The sequence below is a fragment of the Ambystoma mexicanum genome, chromosome 4p (genome assembly GCF_040938575.1).
Source record: "Ambystoma mexicanum isolate Mex_15411 chromosome 4p, UKY_AmexF1_1, whole genome shotgun sequence".
Taxonomy (NCBI): Eukaryota; Metazoa; Chordata; class Amphibia; order Caudata; family Ambystomatidae; genus Ambystoma; species Ambystoma mexicanum.
The window spans coordinates 977,404,764-977,421,181 of record NC_090927.1 but is presented as its reverse complement, the minus strand read 5'-3'; the positions used below and the strand labels follow the sequence as shown (position 1 = coordinate 977,421,181).

The following is a 16,418-nucleotide window of genomic DNA, read 5'->3' as shown; positions in this document are numbered from 1 at the left end:
CCATCCTGGACCTGCGACGCCTGAACAAGTTCATCAAGGCGCAGAAGTTCCGGATGGTCACCCTCCAGCACGTCCTGGGTCAGCTGGAGGAAGGAGACTTCCTATCGTCGTTGGATTGGAGGATGCCTACTTCCACATTCCCATCCTAAAGGGGCACCGAAAATTCCTCAGATTCGTGGTCCAAGGGCGTCATTACCAGTTCAAAGCCCTTCCCTTCGGACTGCGGTCGGCACCCAGGGTTTTCACCAAGTGCCTCGCACCGGTGGCGGCGCAGCTGCGCCGCGAGGGGATTCACGTCTACCCCTACCTGGACGACTGGCTCATCCGCGCCAAGACGAGGGAGCTCGCCGTGGTCCACACGGCAAGGACCGTCCAACTCCTCACGGACCTGGGATTCTCCGTGAACTACGCCAAATCCCACCTGGTGCCCGCGCAAGTCGCACTGTTTCTGGGAGCGAGGCTCGACACAGTGTCCCTTCTGGCCTCCCCGTCGGAGGAGAGGACCAGGACCATCTTGGGCAAGGTGCAACGGATGTTGGTGGCCGACGCGGCCAAGGTGAGGTCCATCAAGTCCCTCCTCGGGATGATGTCTTCCTGCATCTACCTCATTCCCATGTGCAGGCTCCGGATGCGCCCGTTGCAAGAGTTCCTGGATGCGCGCTGGATCCAGACGACGGGCAGCTTCGAGGAAAGGATCAAGCTCGACGAGAGTTTCCGACGAGCGATACGGTGGTGGGGCACCCGCGCGCATCTGACGGCGGGCATGGACTTCCAGACCCCAGCCCACCAGGTGACTGTGACCATGGATGCCTCCCTAGAAGGGTGGGGAGCGCACACCGAAAATCTGCACGCAAGGGGACTTTGGCTCCCGACGGAGAAGTCCCTGCATATCAACGTCCTGGAGCTCCGTGCAGTGTTTTGGGCCCTCAGGTCCTTCCTTCCGTCCCTCAAGGGCAAGGTGGTGAGGATCTTCACCGACAACACCACCACCATGTTTTACATCAGGAAACAGGGCGGAACCAGGTCCCCAGCGCTGTCCAAGGAGGCGCAGGACCTGTGGCATTGGGCCGTCGCCCAAGGGATTCTTCTGGTGCCGTTTCATCTGGCAGGGATAAAAAACACCATCGCCGACTCACTCAGCAGGGAGCTGCGCTCGTGCCACGAGTGGGAACTACGGCAGGATCTGGTGGATCGCCTCTTCCGACGGTGGGGCACACCCCAGATCGACCTGTTCGCGACGGCGACGAACTCCAAGTGCCGGAGGTTCGCCAGCAGGTTTCCCCAGCCGAGGAGCATGGGCGATGCTTCTCGTTCCCCTGGGCGGGCCTGTTCCTCTACGCGTTCCCTCCCTTGCCTCTGCTAATCCGGCTCGTCAACCAGCTCAAGAGGTCACGGTGCAGGATGATCCTCGTCGCACCTGCGTGGCCGAGGCAGATATGGTTCCCGGACCTTCTGGACTTGTCGGCGTCCCCGCCAATCAAGCTGCCGGCGGACGCGGATCTACTCTCCAGGGAAGGAGGCGCCATCCTCCACCACGACCCGAAGTCGCTGAACTTGCAGGCCTGGCTCCTGCAGCGTTAGAGTTTGGAGGATACGACATACCGGCCGATTGCAGAGAGGTTCTTGCAAAGGCCAGGGCGTCCTCGACTCTTAAATGCTACGGACACAAATGGAAGAGGTTCTCTGTCTGGTGCCACGCACAGAAGATTAACCCTCTACGGATTACGGCTCCCCAAGTGCTGCCGTACCTGCTGACGCTGGCCAAAGCTGGTCTGGCACACGCGTCCATCAAGATTCATCTTGCTGCGATCTCCCGATACACCAGAACCACGGGCCGGACGTCCTTGTGGTCTCATCGTCTGGTGAAAGAGTTCATGAAGGGACTGTTCAGATCGTTCCCGCCGGTGAAGGCTCCGGCCCCGGCGTGGGAGCTCAACGTGGTACTGACCAAACTCATGGGACCTCCGTTCGAGCCTCTGCACTCGGCCCCGTTGAAGTTTCTATCGTGGAAAACAGCTTTTCTCGTGGCCATCACCTCCGCACGACGAGTGGGAGAGATCCAGGCCCTTTCTTGCAAGGCCCCGTACTTGACTTTCCACGACACGAGGGTAGTGCTCAGGACGCACCCCTCCTTCATGCCCAAGGTACCGTCGGACTTTCATCTCAACGAACCCTTGGTGTTACCTGTGTTCTTCCCGTCGCCTTCGTCGCCGGCTGAGAGGACTTTGCACTCGCTGGATGTAGCTAGAGCGCTGAAGTTCTACGTGGACCGCACGAAAGGTTTTCGGAAGACGTCACAACTCTTTGTGAACTTTGGACCTGTCAATCAGGGGAAGGCTCTCTCGAAGGCTTCCATCTCCAGATGGCTCTCCGGCTGTATCATGTACTGTCACCGGTTGGCAAACCGACCGCTGCCTGGCCGTCCGAGAGCCCATTCCACCAGAGCGATCGCAGCTACCACGGCGTTCCTATCTGGTGTGCCCCTGCTGGACATATGCAGGGCTGCTACGTGGAGGTCGACGCACACCTTCACGAAATTCTACTGCGTCGACCGGGATTCCAGGGAGGAGTCCAGGGTCGGCCAAGCAGTGCTGCGCAACCTGTTCGCCTGAGGTGAGCCTGGTGAGGAGGTAAGATGCTTAATGTTGAGTTGATGTGATGCTTAATGTTGAGCCTTTGCCACCTCCCGTGGTTGTGCATGTGTGTACTGCTATGTATTCTTTATTCATGAGCATGTGAATCCATGCCAGACCCCATGCTGGAGAAGGAACAAGTTACTTACCTGTAACTGTTGTTCTCCAGCATGGGTCTGGCATGGATTCACATGCGAACCCTCCCGCCTACCCCTCTGCGGCTCTTCACTTGGTCATACTGCCACTTCACGTGCTTCCAAATCTGAAGATGGCTGCCAGAGGCGGTGCTTAGGTAGAGGGCAGTCATTGGCTGTGGTCAGTATGACGCAGAGACCAGTGATTGGTTATTACTACGAAAGACAGATCAGAAACGAAACTGATACTGGTTTTTTCTTTACCGAGGATTCCCAGCCTGACGACGGGGAATATTCATGAGCATGTGAATCCATGCCAGACCCATGCTGGAGAACAACAGTTACAGGTAAGTAACTTGTTCCCTCTCAAGCATGCACCCATACAGACCAGAACCCCCACCCCCCAAATCAGCATACAAACTAGCAAGCATGCACACATACAGACCCTGCATCTCAACATACACCGCACTTACACTCCAAAACAAACCTTCATGCACACCCGACACCCCCGCATCTCAACATACACAACACAAACATTCAAAAACAAACATTCATGCACACCCGACACCCCCCCACCCCCGCATCTCAACATACACAACACAAACGTTCAAAAACAAACATTCATGCACATCCGACCCCCCCGACCCCCCGCATCTCAACATACACAACACAAACATTCAAAAACATTCATGCACCCCCGCATCTCAACATACACAACACAAACGTTCAAAACCAAACATTCATGCACATCCGACACCCCCCCACCCCCACATCTCAACATACACAACCCAAACATACAAAAACAAACATTCATGCACACCTGACACCCCCATCTCAACATACACAACACAAACATACAGCAAAACAGACCCGATACACAAACACAAACAGACCACTTACCGGAGACGTGCTGGAAGGCAGGTAAACTGGAATGCTGGGGAGGTAACTGGAATCGTACTACGGCTGGCGTGGTCCGAGGCTGAAATGCCTTCCGGCATCAAGCCTTATGGACCACACCAGCTGTAGTGCTGGCAATCCATTGGTGCAGCACACGCGCACTACGTGGCTCGTAGGAGCGACGTGGTGCGTGTGTGCTGAGCGAATGAGGCCAGTGTTTTGTCCGGCCCGGAAGACAACAAAGACTTTCCTAATGCAGGGCGGCTGATGCCGCTTGCGGGCCGCCCTCCATTAGGAAAGTCTTTGTGCCTCACTTGCCGGACAAAATGGCATGGTGGGCCGCAACTGGCCCGCGGGCCGTATGTTGTGCACTCATGGTCTAGATGGATTATCTTGGCAATTTCTGAGTGTTACCGCCTGGCGAGTAAGGACCCTCCGGTAGGCTTACGGGCCCATTCGACTAGGGGTATGGCTGCCTCTACTGCTCTGCAGAGGGGTGTTCCTATTCGTAACATCTGTGAAGCAGCCACTTGGGCTTCGGTCCATACTTTTGTACGTCACTACTCCCTAGATTCTTCCCATAGGCAGGATCTGGCCTTTGGCCAGGCGGTCCTTTACTCTGCAATTTGATTGGACATTCTAAATTTGTATATTCTAAATTCTTTTCCCACCTCCTTACATTGGTACTGCTTTGGGAGTCTGTCATAGATATGTAATACCTCGGAGGACCCAATCCCCTCGAAGAACAAGTTACTCTCTTACCTGGTAACGTTCTTTCGATGGGATGGTCCGACGATGTATTCAATATCGCTCCCTCCCTCCCTGCCTACCCCGCTACAGAATTTCTTACTCAATTGCAGCTTACGTTTCTGCAAGGCTTTCTGTGGTCATACTGGCAGTAGATCGGTGCCACACGTTCTGGGGGAAAAACTACAACTGAGGCTACAGGCATCGTTCGTCCTACTTATAACATCCAGTGACGTCGGTTCGACGGAGGCCCTCGAGGACAGCGTATCGACGTCATTGATGCAGGACGCAGACGCCAAAAGATTTTCTGAAGCAGCACAGCTGTGGTGATTACTGTCATAGATATGGAATACGTCTTACTGTCATAGATATGGAATACGTCATCGGACCATCCCATCGAAAGAACGTTACCAGTTAAGAGAGTAACTTGTTCTTCTGTTTGGAATCTGTAAATACAGTCCTGTCTTTAGAGAAGGCGAGATGAAAAGCAAATCATAGGAACTAGCTGTGCTCTCATTCCCCTGTCTGACTCACATGCTTGTCACCTCATAAGAGAAATACGGAATTGGACTACACCCTGGAACAAAGACAATAGTGTGAGGTCCTGACAGACACTGTGAGCCATCAAATCCTATCAATTATTAGCCACCCGCCCTTCAAGACTTTAACCCTTCTCTTGGATTCCTTGCATCACGAGGCTCTTCGGTCACAGTTGTCATTGTGAGCATGGTGAGCATTTAAAAAGTGTAAAATCATAGTTGACACCATCCAAACTAGGTTTCTGTCCAGCTGGAGGAGCTTTATCAGATTATTCATATGACTAGGGTGTAGCAGGGGTGCTGGTGCCTTTGTGACTTTTGCACCCATGCATCAAAGCACTTTTCAAGACTACATGCACAATCTCGACTTCAAGACCACCCACCTGAACTGTTTCACAACCTTATTTTCAGACTGGACACAGTCTCTTTCCCCTCCAATATCCCCTCCCTTCAAAGCCCCATCCATTTATATGAATGGCCACCTGGGGCAGTATTACACAATCTTTGCACCAATGCTGAGGCTAGGCCAAAAAATTGTTCCGTGCAAGAAACCTATTATTTAAGTGCCTTTTATGCACCAGCGCAAAGACCGACCTATTTTTTTGTCACTTATATCGATTAAACTCTACATATCTTTTCCTTCCCTCCTGTTTCTTTTTTGCTCCCTCTGCTAAAATTGCATCTGAATTCACACATCTGTTCTGTCTACGAACACGCTGCTGTGTCTATCCTCTTCTACGTTTCTATCATGACTGTAATCTTCTGCTGACTTGTTTGCGAGAGTAGCCCCGAAATCTTTGAAATTCAGCTACACAAAGTGTTCAAAATACTATCCGTTCTAATTCACCCACGAAAATAGTTCAAAATACTCAAGAAGACATCCCGAGACATGACCACATCTTCCTTGGATTGTGTACTCAGTTGGAAAACGTACACTGTGGGTTACATTTTGTGTTCAACACTAACCCCTTCAATGGCCTATCAGACAATATTCTTATAGCGAACATTTGCAATAACTAAAAACATGAATGTGGCCAATCTGAAAGTATGTTCTGCATTTCAGCAGCAAGGGTTTTCTTTGGCAAATCTCCTTAACTTTGTACAGTCCCCTGAGAGGACGATGACTGCGTAGTATCTTCGATGAACATTATTAGTATTTTCGATGAAAATTATCAATATCTTCTGCAAAGGGCAAAAGAGGGCCTCAAGCTGGACTGGCTGCAGTAAAGGATATCCTGCAAGAGGTCCACTACAGGAAGGAGATGCATAACATTGCTGAATTCATTACAGGAGTAAGTAACTTTTGGGTGGGGAAGAAAATTGAGCTGCAGATTATCAGGAAAGGGAATACCATCTGCACTGTGTCACCCTATAAAGACCCAGATACAACATCATTGAATGATTCATATGTTTACTATTTCAGACAATGCCAAGGCCTGCTCAGAAAATATTGTGCAGAGGAACCAATGTAATGGCAGTGTATGGTTGCTGTCGTTGGTAATGTTTATTATCTGTTCTGGTTAATTATATTTGTGTATGCTGAGTAAGGCGAAGGGGTTTTTCTCCTCGCCAAGTCACTTGTCAAAGGGGGTACATTTACTATTTTTAATGTGGCATTCCTGGCACCAGCCAAATGTGTCTCTCGTCCCGGCCACAGTGTCTGAGCCTTTAGGGATGATTAATGGTCAAGTTTAATGACTTCATAAGCCTATGCATGTGGAGAATAAAATATCAGGGATAACTTTTGTTGATTTGGTGCAATATTGCAAAATTGAAATGAAAAGAACTTGACAAATAAAAGTATTTTTATACACAGTAACGGACACATTTTGCAAAATCAACAATACCCGTTATCAAAATGGCCAACACAACATGAAACTATTCTTCTGAAAATAAAAATGAAAACTTGGTGGTTAAAATAAAGACACTAATTTCAAAATGAATCAATTACTCATAATAAATAATTCACTGGGAGTGAAGGAGTTCATTTTCAAATAATCAAGCAGATTTTCAATAATACAGTAGCACATTGTTCAAAAAAGACCCAGGGCACCCAGATGTGGATTATGCACATCGGCTTTCGGAAATGAGATTTGAAATCCAGGACATGTTTCAGATCTTTTTTATGGAAAATGTTGTTTTATTATTATGTGTGATCAACCGCACACAGCACGTCAGAGGAATGTGTAATAAAATGGAACCTAAACGAAGAATAAGGATACTTCCTTCTAAACACATAATATTAGCACTGAGTATGTATTAAAGACAAATATTGCCAAAGCCATCCGTTTTGGATTTTGTGTAGGCATGGGATAGCCATTTGCCCAGCTGCCTTAATGGTACTATCTGGCCATAAAATGGCAACAGCTGGAGAATGGTGTGATCCCCTGGGCATATGATGGCAGTGTCTGGCAAATGCCTATTTAATACCAAAACACAAGTCAAAGCTGTTGGATGTGTCAATTTTGGTTTCCTCAGGACTTACGTTCAAGGAACAGATACAAATCAAATGGCCGAAATTACTTTTTTATCATGCTAGTAGCACATGTACAACTGCAGTTAAACCATTAACTCTCAACAGACTGCTTAGAAATAACAGTGGCAGGCAAAAGGAGGATGATGCTGCCTGTTTGAGCTGGCCCAAACAGATCACAGAAGGAAGTTTAATGTGTTGGGAGGGCAGGTATTGGGTAGGAATGGCCATAGCGATTAGCATGTCCATGGGCAGTCAATGGTTTGGTAAATTGTCAAGCAATACCCACAATCTGTGCTTGCTTCCTCACATCATCTGTCTCCTAGCTGTGCACCAATGCAGTAATGTTGGCTTATATGTGGGTGTTTAGCTCAGCCTAATAGCCAAAACAAAAAAAGAAGGATCTAAAGATCTTGTAAACAGGACCGACACTAGTTCCCTTCTATATAAGGGGGTGATCTGATACCCTTCTCAGAATAAGACACAAACTTTCCCAACAAGTCAAAGAATTGCCTGTGAAAGGGCGCATCAGAGTAAACGTTTTGCATACATTTGGAACCTCTAAATTGAAATGTATGATGGAATCAAAAAGACAAAAGATGAAAACCTATATTGCGACAAATGACACCAGTGAGGAAATCAAATAATATGGCTTTAACTCCAGAATGTTGGCTTGGACATTTAATGCTTAGGGCGAGTTTAAGGATAAATCAAATGCATGCATGGGCAGACATTCAGTACGAGGCTGCCTTTTGCATTGAATGCATACCTTATGTGATTTTAAATGACGTACTGCTTATGCAAGGCCCTTGAAATCATGTGTCCGGTCAGAGTGTATTTATGTAGCAGGGTTGTCTGCGTTTGATAGCATGGACCTTCCAATGAATGTGTCATGTTACATGAGTATAGACAATTTCTGTGGTAAATTCAGTGGCATGAGGAGACACCAGGGGGCGCCCAGATGTCCAGTCGTCCCTAACTTAGCTTCCTGCACTTGGACAAAATTAAGGGCTTGAGCCCCCCCTGATAACCTCCAGTGCGAGAGGCTGCCCCTCCCACGAGCATCCAAGTGAAGATGTGCTCCAGAGGAGCGAAGACCCAGTGTTTTGGGGTGCCTGCAAATGCGAATTTGGTGCCCCCTGGGCAGAGGGGCCGATAGTGGGGCAGCGCTTTCCCGAGATCCGCTGCCTTGGTGGTGGGGTGGCGTGTGTGGGCAAAGGGCACAGAGGTCTGTCAAGTTGGGGTCTCCCCCAGCGCGTGAACGGCTGGGGAGCTGCCCCCACCTTTGTGGATCTGCTGCTTTGTGTGCCGGGGTGGAGGAGAGAGAGTGCACCCCACAGCGCAACACTTGGCGGGCAGGGGACCAGCCAGGAGATCGCCTGCTGGAGGAGGCCATTGCCATGGGAGGCCGGCAGGGATCTCCCGCTTCCGGAGATTACCTAGGAGTCCCGAGCGACATCCCCGGGAGGAGGGCAGGCTCCACTGAAGCCGCGAGAGGAGGCGGCCTGCCTGGTCTTCACCAATCTGACACCCCTGGTGGCCAGGCCCCAAGTCGTTGCTGCCGGTGCAGTTTTTTTTTCTTTTTCCTCTCCTCTGGGCAGGCAGCCTGCTGTTTTGGCCCTTTCCGTGCCGGTGGAGGTGGTCTTTTGGACCTTGGACTGGGACCCTCCCCCGACCCAGCTGGTGGGGGCGGGTGGACTTCTTCTGTCTTCCGGCGCGGGGGAGGTGGAGTGCTGCTGCTCGTGGTCAGCCGGTGGCTGGACTGCTGGGTGGCTGCGGTGGAGAGCATCGGCTCTGTTGTATTTGCCGATGAGGACTGTCAGGCTAGCACTTGCACCTACTCCAGGTGCGGAGGTTTGTGATTGGGTTCCCCACTCCCCCCTCCCTCTATATGTTTGTTATCCGGGGAGGTCCCTTTCTCTCCCCTGACCTGTGCTGTCATCTGAGGAGGGAGGCGGGGAGCCCTACCCCTGGAGACGGACCTGTGGAAGGTGGTGTGGTCTTTACTAAGAGCAAGAATTGTGGATCTTCCCCTTCCTGGAGACTTGTGTTCGAGCAGCAGGCCTCTGTAACCCTTTCAAGACTGTGGTCCCTTGGTCTTTGGGAGCCTATTGCCATTTTCTAATACCTTGCCGGTGCAGTGCAGGCCTTGTTTGCCCATATGATCGGGTTTGGTGGAGTTGCTCTTCCTGGACTTGCCCCCTCCTCGGTTGTTGGGTTACTGGTGGGCTGCCTTGTCTGCTTGTGCCTCCCAAGGGGTGGGGGGGCAGCGGTCAGTGTTCTCTCTAGGCCTGCGGCCCTGGGCTCTTTGCTCCTTCTTGTCTTGCCTGGGCTTCTCACTCCTCCCCCCTCAGGGGGGCACGTAAGGTCAGGTCTGAGGTGTTCATGAGCTGGGCCGAGTCACTTCAGAGTTTCCACTATACGCCCGCCTGCCCGCATCTTCTTCCCAGCATGGGGGACCCTGTGCATCCAGACTCTTTTGACACCAATTCTGTTGCCAGGGGCATGGCTGCGCTCCTGGAGGAGATACGGGGCTTTCGAGCAGACATTGTGGTGAAGCTGGACACCTTGGACAAGAAGGTTGATTCTATTGATGACCGGGTCCGGGCCCTGGAGGCAAACACATCATCCAATGACATCCTGGAAACCCAATTTGACATGCGCCTGGCAGAGCTGGAGAGAAGAGAAGAGAAATGCTCCTTGAAGCTGGATGATTTAGAAAATAGGGAGCGCTGATGTAACCTACGATTTTTGGGATTTCCGGAACGAGAAGGGGAGACGCAGTCGGACATTCTCAAAGCAGTCGGAGCAGTTGTCAGGTCTCTTTTCGACGATGCTAATACTACTGACCCAACCATTGACAGAGCACACAGAGCTGGCGCCTCTAATAGAGGTCCTAGATCGGTCCTTGTGAGGTTCCATTACTTCTCGGAGAAATGCAAAATTTTGGACTTGGCACGTTGAAAGGCCCGATCAGTTGGGAAAATGCGTATCAAGATCTATCAGCCCTTACTTTAGCGACGAAAATGCTGCAGTCCAAAGGTGTGTGGTACAGGTACCTGTGCGGTACAGGTGGGGATACCCCTTCTCGCTCTCCTTCGAACTTGAAGTCTACAAATATGCAGTTGCTACTGAGGACGATATCGCAGAGTAACCCAGGAGCTTTTAGGTGATGCAAGCATGGAGCCAGCTGAAGCTAGACCGGAGAGGGAACCGGCTGGGCCCACCAAGTCAAAGTCAGCTGCTGAGAGGCGCAAAGTTCGACGATACAGAAAGTTCAGGAGACTCGCCCCAGCATTGCCAGGTCCATCTAGTGGCTGAAGTGCCCCTGACTGTAGCCAGAATTAGCTTGCGTGCTGTGTGAACTCTTGCCTGATGCTGTCTTGTTAGTAGTTCTTTGCAGATAACCTGCGAGAGGCCTCACTCATAATGGTATTTGTGGTAGAATGGGCAGGCTCACTCTTTGTTTGTGTTCTGATCGTGGGGGCTCTTGGTATTGTTGTTGTTAAATTGGGGAGCCTGGTGGAGGGTGACACTGGTGGCCTGGCCTAGCGACAATGTTTGCGTCGCTCTGAGTCCAGGCGCTCTGCGGTGGGAGAGGTGGAGGGGGGTGGGAAATCTTCTTGGGAGTGTTTATCGGGGTAGTCTGTTAAGATTGGCAAGCTTTGAAACTGGTTCTGAAGTTATGGGTATTCCTCGGGGTCAATCGGATGCACGAATACAGCATGGGGGAGGGGAGGATCTCCCTGTGGAGCTTCGGGGGTTTCCCTCTTCATGATGATTGAAGCATCTCATTCACTGACTGTGGGGTCCTTAAATGTGCGTGGCCTAAACTCGCCTATCAAAAGGTCCGTGGTGGTTAGGGAACTTAGCAGGCTCCAGCTTCATTTTCTATTTTTGCAGGAGACCCACTGGGTTAAGGGGAAAGAACCAAAGTTTAGGGCCCGAGCCATCCAATATACGTTTTCCTCACCTTACGTTGCTAAGAAGCGTGGTGCTGTGCTTGTAATTTCTCCCAAGGCCCGCTTTTCCCCTAAAGCTCAGCGCTCTGACCCAGAGGGCCGATTTATTATGGTTAAGGGGAGGTGAAAGGTAGGATGTTTACTTTGATGTGCATCTATGCTCTGAACGAAGCACAAGATTTTTTCAGGGAAGGGATGAAAGAGAAGATTATGGGCTTCACAGGGGGTGTTTTAATAGTAGGGGGCAACTTTAATATGGTTCTCTGCCCGGAGAGGGATAGAAAGTCAGCCAATCAAAATTCTGACTCGCGACTTCAGAGGAAGCTGGCAGCCACCATCCATAGGGTGAATGAGGAATTGGGGTTGTTGGATTCGCACACGTCGGAGGGAGGTCAGGACCCTCATTTGACTTTCTTCTCAAAACCCCATACAGCTCTTTCCAGGATCGATTATATCCTGATAGACTCCAGGATCCAGGAGCAGGTGTCTGAATTTGGAGTATAGACCATCCCGTGCTCAGACCACAACTTGGTCAAGATCTGTATGGGTGTCCCCCCTCTTCCCTCTTCTGGGTCCCGTTGGCCATGCAATGACTTCCTGTTGCAGGACAAGGAGGTGAGTCAGTCCCTTTTGGCCACCATAAGAGAGTACTTCTCTATCAATGATAATGGGGAGGTGGGTGTCATGGGGGTTTGGGAGACATTCAAGGCCACTGTCAGAGGGGCCCTCATGGAGTTGTGCTCGAGGAAGAAGAGGGAAAGGGACTGCGAGGAGAAAAAGCTTAGAGTGAAGATTGCTGCTTTTCAGCCAGGGGGGAAACTGAGGTCGCAGATGCTTCCAGGCAAGTGGGCAGAATTGTAGCTCTTTAGGTTGAAGCTGGCAGCTCTTCTTGTAATCCAGACGGAAAGGAAGCTAGCCTTTTTAAAGCAGAAGTATATGAAGAGGGGTGAAAAGGCAGATAAGATCTTAGCTTGTAGGCTTAGGGAACTCAGAAGCAGCAGAAGAGTAGATGCCATCTGTTCCCATGAGGGTGAGGAGATTATAACAGATGAAGCAATTCCGGCAATATTATGAGCGCCTGTACACTTCAGGTTCTATGGGAGACGGCACGGATATCGACCGTTTCTTGGACTCCCTGCCCATCCCCCGCCTTCCTCCTGAAAGGGCAGATACCCTGGAACTCCCCATTATGTCGCAGGAAATAATAGACACTATCTCCTCTCTGAAGGGTGGCACTATGCCGGGAGATGAGGGATTCACGGTTCGCTTTTATAAAACATTCAGCTCGGTCCTGGCCCCGTTCATGGCCAAAATGTTTAATTCTGCCCTTGACATAGGAGTCCTCCCTCATTCAATGATGTCCGCCTTAGTTGTGCTCTCCCTAAGGATGGAAAGGATCCCACTCAATGTCAGTCCTATCGCCCTATATCGCTCCTTAATACTGATGTTAAAATCTTAGCCAAGCTTCTGGCTAATAGGCTGGCAAAACTTCTCCCGTCCTTGGTGCATGAGGACCAGGTCAGTTTCATTCCCGGAAGGCAGGGGGCAGACAACGTGAGAAAGACTTTGGGCCCCATGCACAAAGTCTCGAGGCGGGATACTAAGGCCTATCTTCTCTCATTGGACTCAGAAATGGCCTTCGACCGTGTCGAGGGGCCTTACATGGGTAAGGTGCTTCAAAAAATGGGTCTGGGTGAGAGGTTTTGTGGGTGGGTTTCAGCTTTGTGCAATGGCCCCCCAGCTAGGGTTTTGGTTAATGGCTCCATCTCGGCGTCCCTTCACCTTTCTAGAGTCACCCGCCAGGGGTGCCCTCATCACCTCTTTTATATGCCCTGGCAATGGAGACTTTGGCCATTGCGATAAGGGTGGACCATGGGATCTCGGGGGTTCAATGTGGCGATTGTGAATTCGAGTTGTCTCTTTTCGCTGACGATATCTTGGCCTATTTGACTAATCTTCGGGTCTCTCTACCTCATCTTTTCGACCTGATTAGTGTTTTTGGTTCCTTCTCGGGGCTCAAGGTTAACATATCTAAGTCTAGTATAATGCCCATGGGTGCGCGGGACTTTGAAATCAGAGGGAAATTAGAGATACTGGGTGGCCACCAAATACTTAGGCACCTTTATTCCTAGGCACTTGGGTAGGTTATTTGAAGCTAACTTTCCCCCAATTATGGCGAAAATCAGTAGGGATTTGGTTCGCTGGGCACCTCTTACCCTCTCGTGGTTTTGGTGCATGGTCACGATTAAAATGAACGTTCTGCCCAGGCTTTTATATCTATTCTCCGCCCTCCCTATTGTCATTCCGGAAGCTTTCTTCAGGGTGTTGCAGGCTCGGGTTCTCCGGTTTATTTGGAACTGCAAAAGGGCAAGAGTTCAGTTTTCAACCTTAACACTACCCAAAGCACATGGAGGTTTTGGTCTTCCGGATTTTAGGCTCCACCATAAGGCACCCCAGCTGCGAGTGATGTTAGAACATATGAGAGATGACATGGGTACGTATTGGGCCTATGTCGAGGACAACCACACTCATCCGAAAAAAGTTAGGGATCTCTTGTGGGCTGCTCTCAAAGCTCTTCCCACGCATCTTGAGAATCATCCAACCCTGGCTGTGTTGTGGGCGTCCTGGAAACCAGATAAGGACAACAAGCAGCTATCTTATTGGCCGTCTCCTCCGACGTCCCTCTGGGGGCCCACCTTTGACCTTCAGGCTTTCGTGAGTCTCAGGCTTTGTCGGACAAGGTGCTTGAGAGAACGGCTCAGCTCTTGCACCAGGGTGCTTTCATCAAGTATGACCAGCTGTCAGAGGAAATTAGGGGCAACCCGCCTTCTGTCTTTGAATTCTTGCACCTTAAGGGGATCCTTACTCACCCCAGATGGATGGCCAGCTTGTCCCGCCCCCTCGCTCCATTCGAGAGAATTATCGTGGAATCTACGGCTAGAAGGGGATCACTCGCTAGGTTTTATAAAGCCCTAATCACGGCTAATTTGGAGGGTAGACAGTTGTTTAAACAGGTATGGGTGGAAAGGCTGGGGACGGCCCTTGAGGAGCCGACATGAAGGGTGATCTTTATGTCTATCTTTTCGGGGCCTCTATTACTTCGGCCATGGAACATGGCTTCAAAATGCTTCATTCCTGGCACCGTCCACCTGTTACTCTGTCCAAGATGTTTGAAGGTGTGTCCCCTTTTTGCCCTAGGTTGTGTGCGCAACGCGGTACTTGGTATCATATGTGTTGGGATTGTCCGGTCATCCAGGTGTACTGGGCCAAGTTGCTCAGCTGGATTAAGGACATTGTAGGCATGGGCCTGTCCCTTCTCCCACTGGAGATTCTCCTGGGTATACCCGCACCCGATTCCGACTTGTATGCTTTTCCAAAGGTAGTTGTAGTGATATTGAGAGCGGGGAGAATTGCTCTTGCTTAAAAATGGAAGAGCTCCTACGCTCCCTCTAAGGCTGAGTGGCTGGCTAAGCTATGGTCCATTTTTACTTATGAAAAATTGTCGGCTATAACCAATAATGCAATGTCTTCTTTTGTGCAGGACTGGTCTGTTGTTCTCCTGAATGATGATTGTGCTGCAATGAGATTGTAACTTCGCTGTGTTGCTGGTGCTAGTGTAATTTATGCCGAGCTCCTTACTAAGTGCCTACCTTTTGGTCCGATCTAATTGGTATAAGTCTTTGCCCCACCATGTCAGTTTTTTCCAGATGTTTTACCCCATGTCCTGTTTCTCATCATTGCTTATTGTGCCCGGTGCCCGACTGGGCTTGGCAAAGTTATGTGTGGGGGGTGGGGTAGGGTGGAGGGAGGAGGTATTTTGTTCTCTTGCATTCTTTTAGTGGTGTTCTATTTTGTTGTAGTCAGGTAGTGCCTGGCTTTTCCATTGTTTGATTAAAATTCTCAATAAAAACAAAGTTAAAAAAAAAATTCTGTGGCATTGTTTTCCAACATTGATTTTAAAAAGTGCAGGTGTTTCGCTTGAGTGAAAACTATAAAACCAAATTCCCAATCCTTAACTAAAAAGAGTTCCTCAACTCATCTGTGCCATGTAAATGAGGATACAATTTACGATTCATTCAATTTAGTCGATCACAACATATCAGAGATTTAGTCAATCACAACATAATAATCACTCATCTAACTACAGCAGCCTCCTTTTCCTCCAAAGATGCAGCCTGGGTCAACTCTTTTCTCTCTGACAGATCTATGAGGGTGTTTTCCCCAGTTGCATCTGCAGAATCCTCTCCAGTCACTTGCGGAATCCAGCAGGGTTCACGAGTCTCCCCTACCCTTTATAACATTTTCACAAAACTTCTGTTTGACCACCTAAATGACATTGGCGTATCCTACACTAATTACGCGGATGACACACAAATTCTCATCACACTCTCAGGCTCCTACCACTCAGACTCAATACTCCTAAATGAAATTTATAGCAAAATCCAAGCCTGGATGGCTGAGCATGGTCTCCGTCTGAATGATGACAAGAACGAGCTTCTGCTTATCGGCTCTGAGCAGAGACTCAACAAGTTAAGTCCCCAATACGCCTCCTTCAATATCATGGGAACAACATCAAAGTTGACAAGAATGCCAGGATTCTACTTGGACTCTACCCTATCGCTCCACAGACAAGTAAACTCAACAGCATCATCAACTGCCTAAACGTCCAAACTAATAAAAGCGTGTAGACCCTTCTTGTCCACAAGTAGCTGCGTCACCCTGGCAAGAGCTCTTATACTTTCCAAATTGGACTACTGCAATACTCTATACGTAGGTACTAGTTAGAGAAACCTCCACAAGTTACAAGTTTTGCAAAATAACGCCCTCAGAACAACATTAAACATTCCTCGCTCCAACCATATCTCACAAACCTGAAGAACATTAACTGGCTCCCTATACAATACAGGATCACTTTTAATACCCTAATGATCACCCACAAGTCTCTGAGTAGCTCAGCCCCCAAGTACTTGGTCGACAGATTCTCTAGAAAGGAATCAACTAGACCCACCAGAGCCAACTACGCCCACTGCCTT

At 49.7% G+C, this 16,418-nt stretch overlaps 1 protein-coding gene across 2 annotated transcripts in view; it reads left to right on the top strand.

Annotated features, from left to right (window-relative positions):
- AFG1L (AFG1 like ATPase) overlaps positions 1-16,418 on the top strand; it is a 2,086,687-nt gene that overhangs the window by 878,808 nt on the left and 1,191,461 nt on the right. The gene's annotated exons all lie outside the window — the stretch shown is intronic.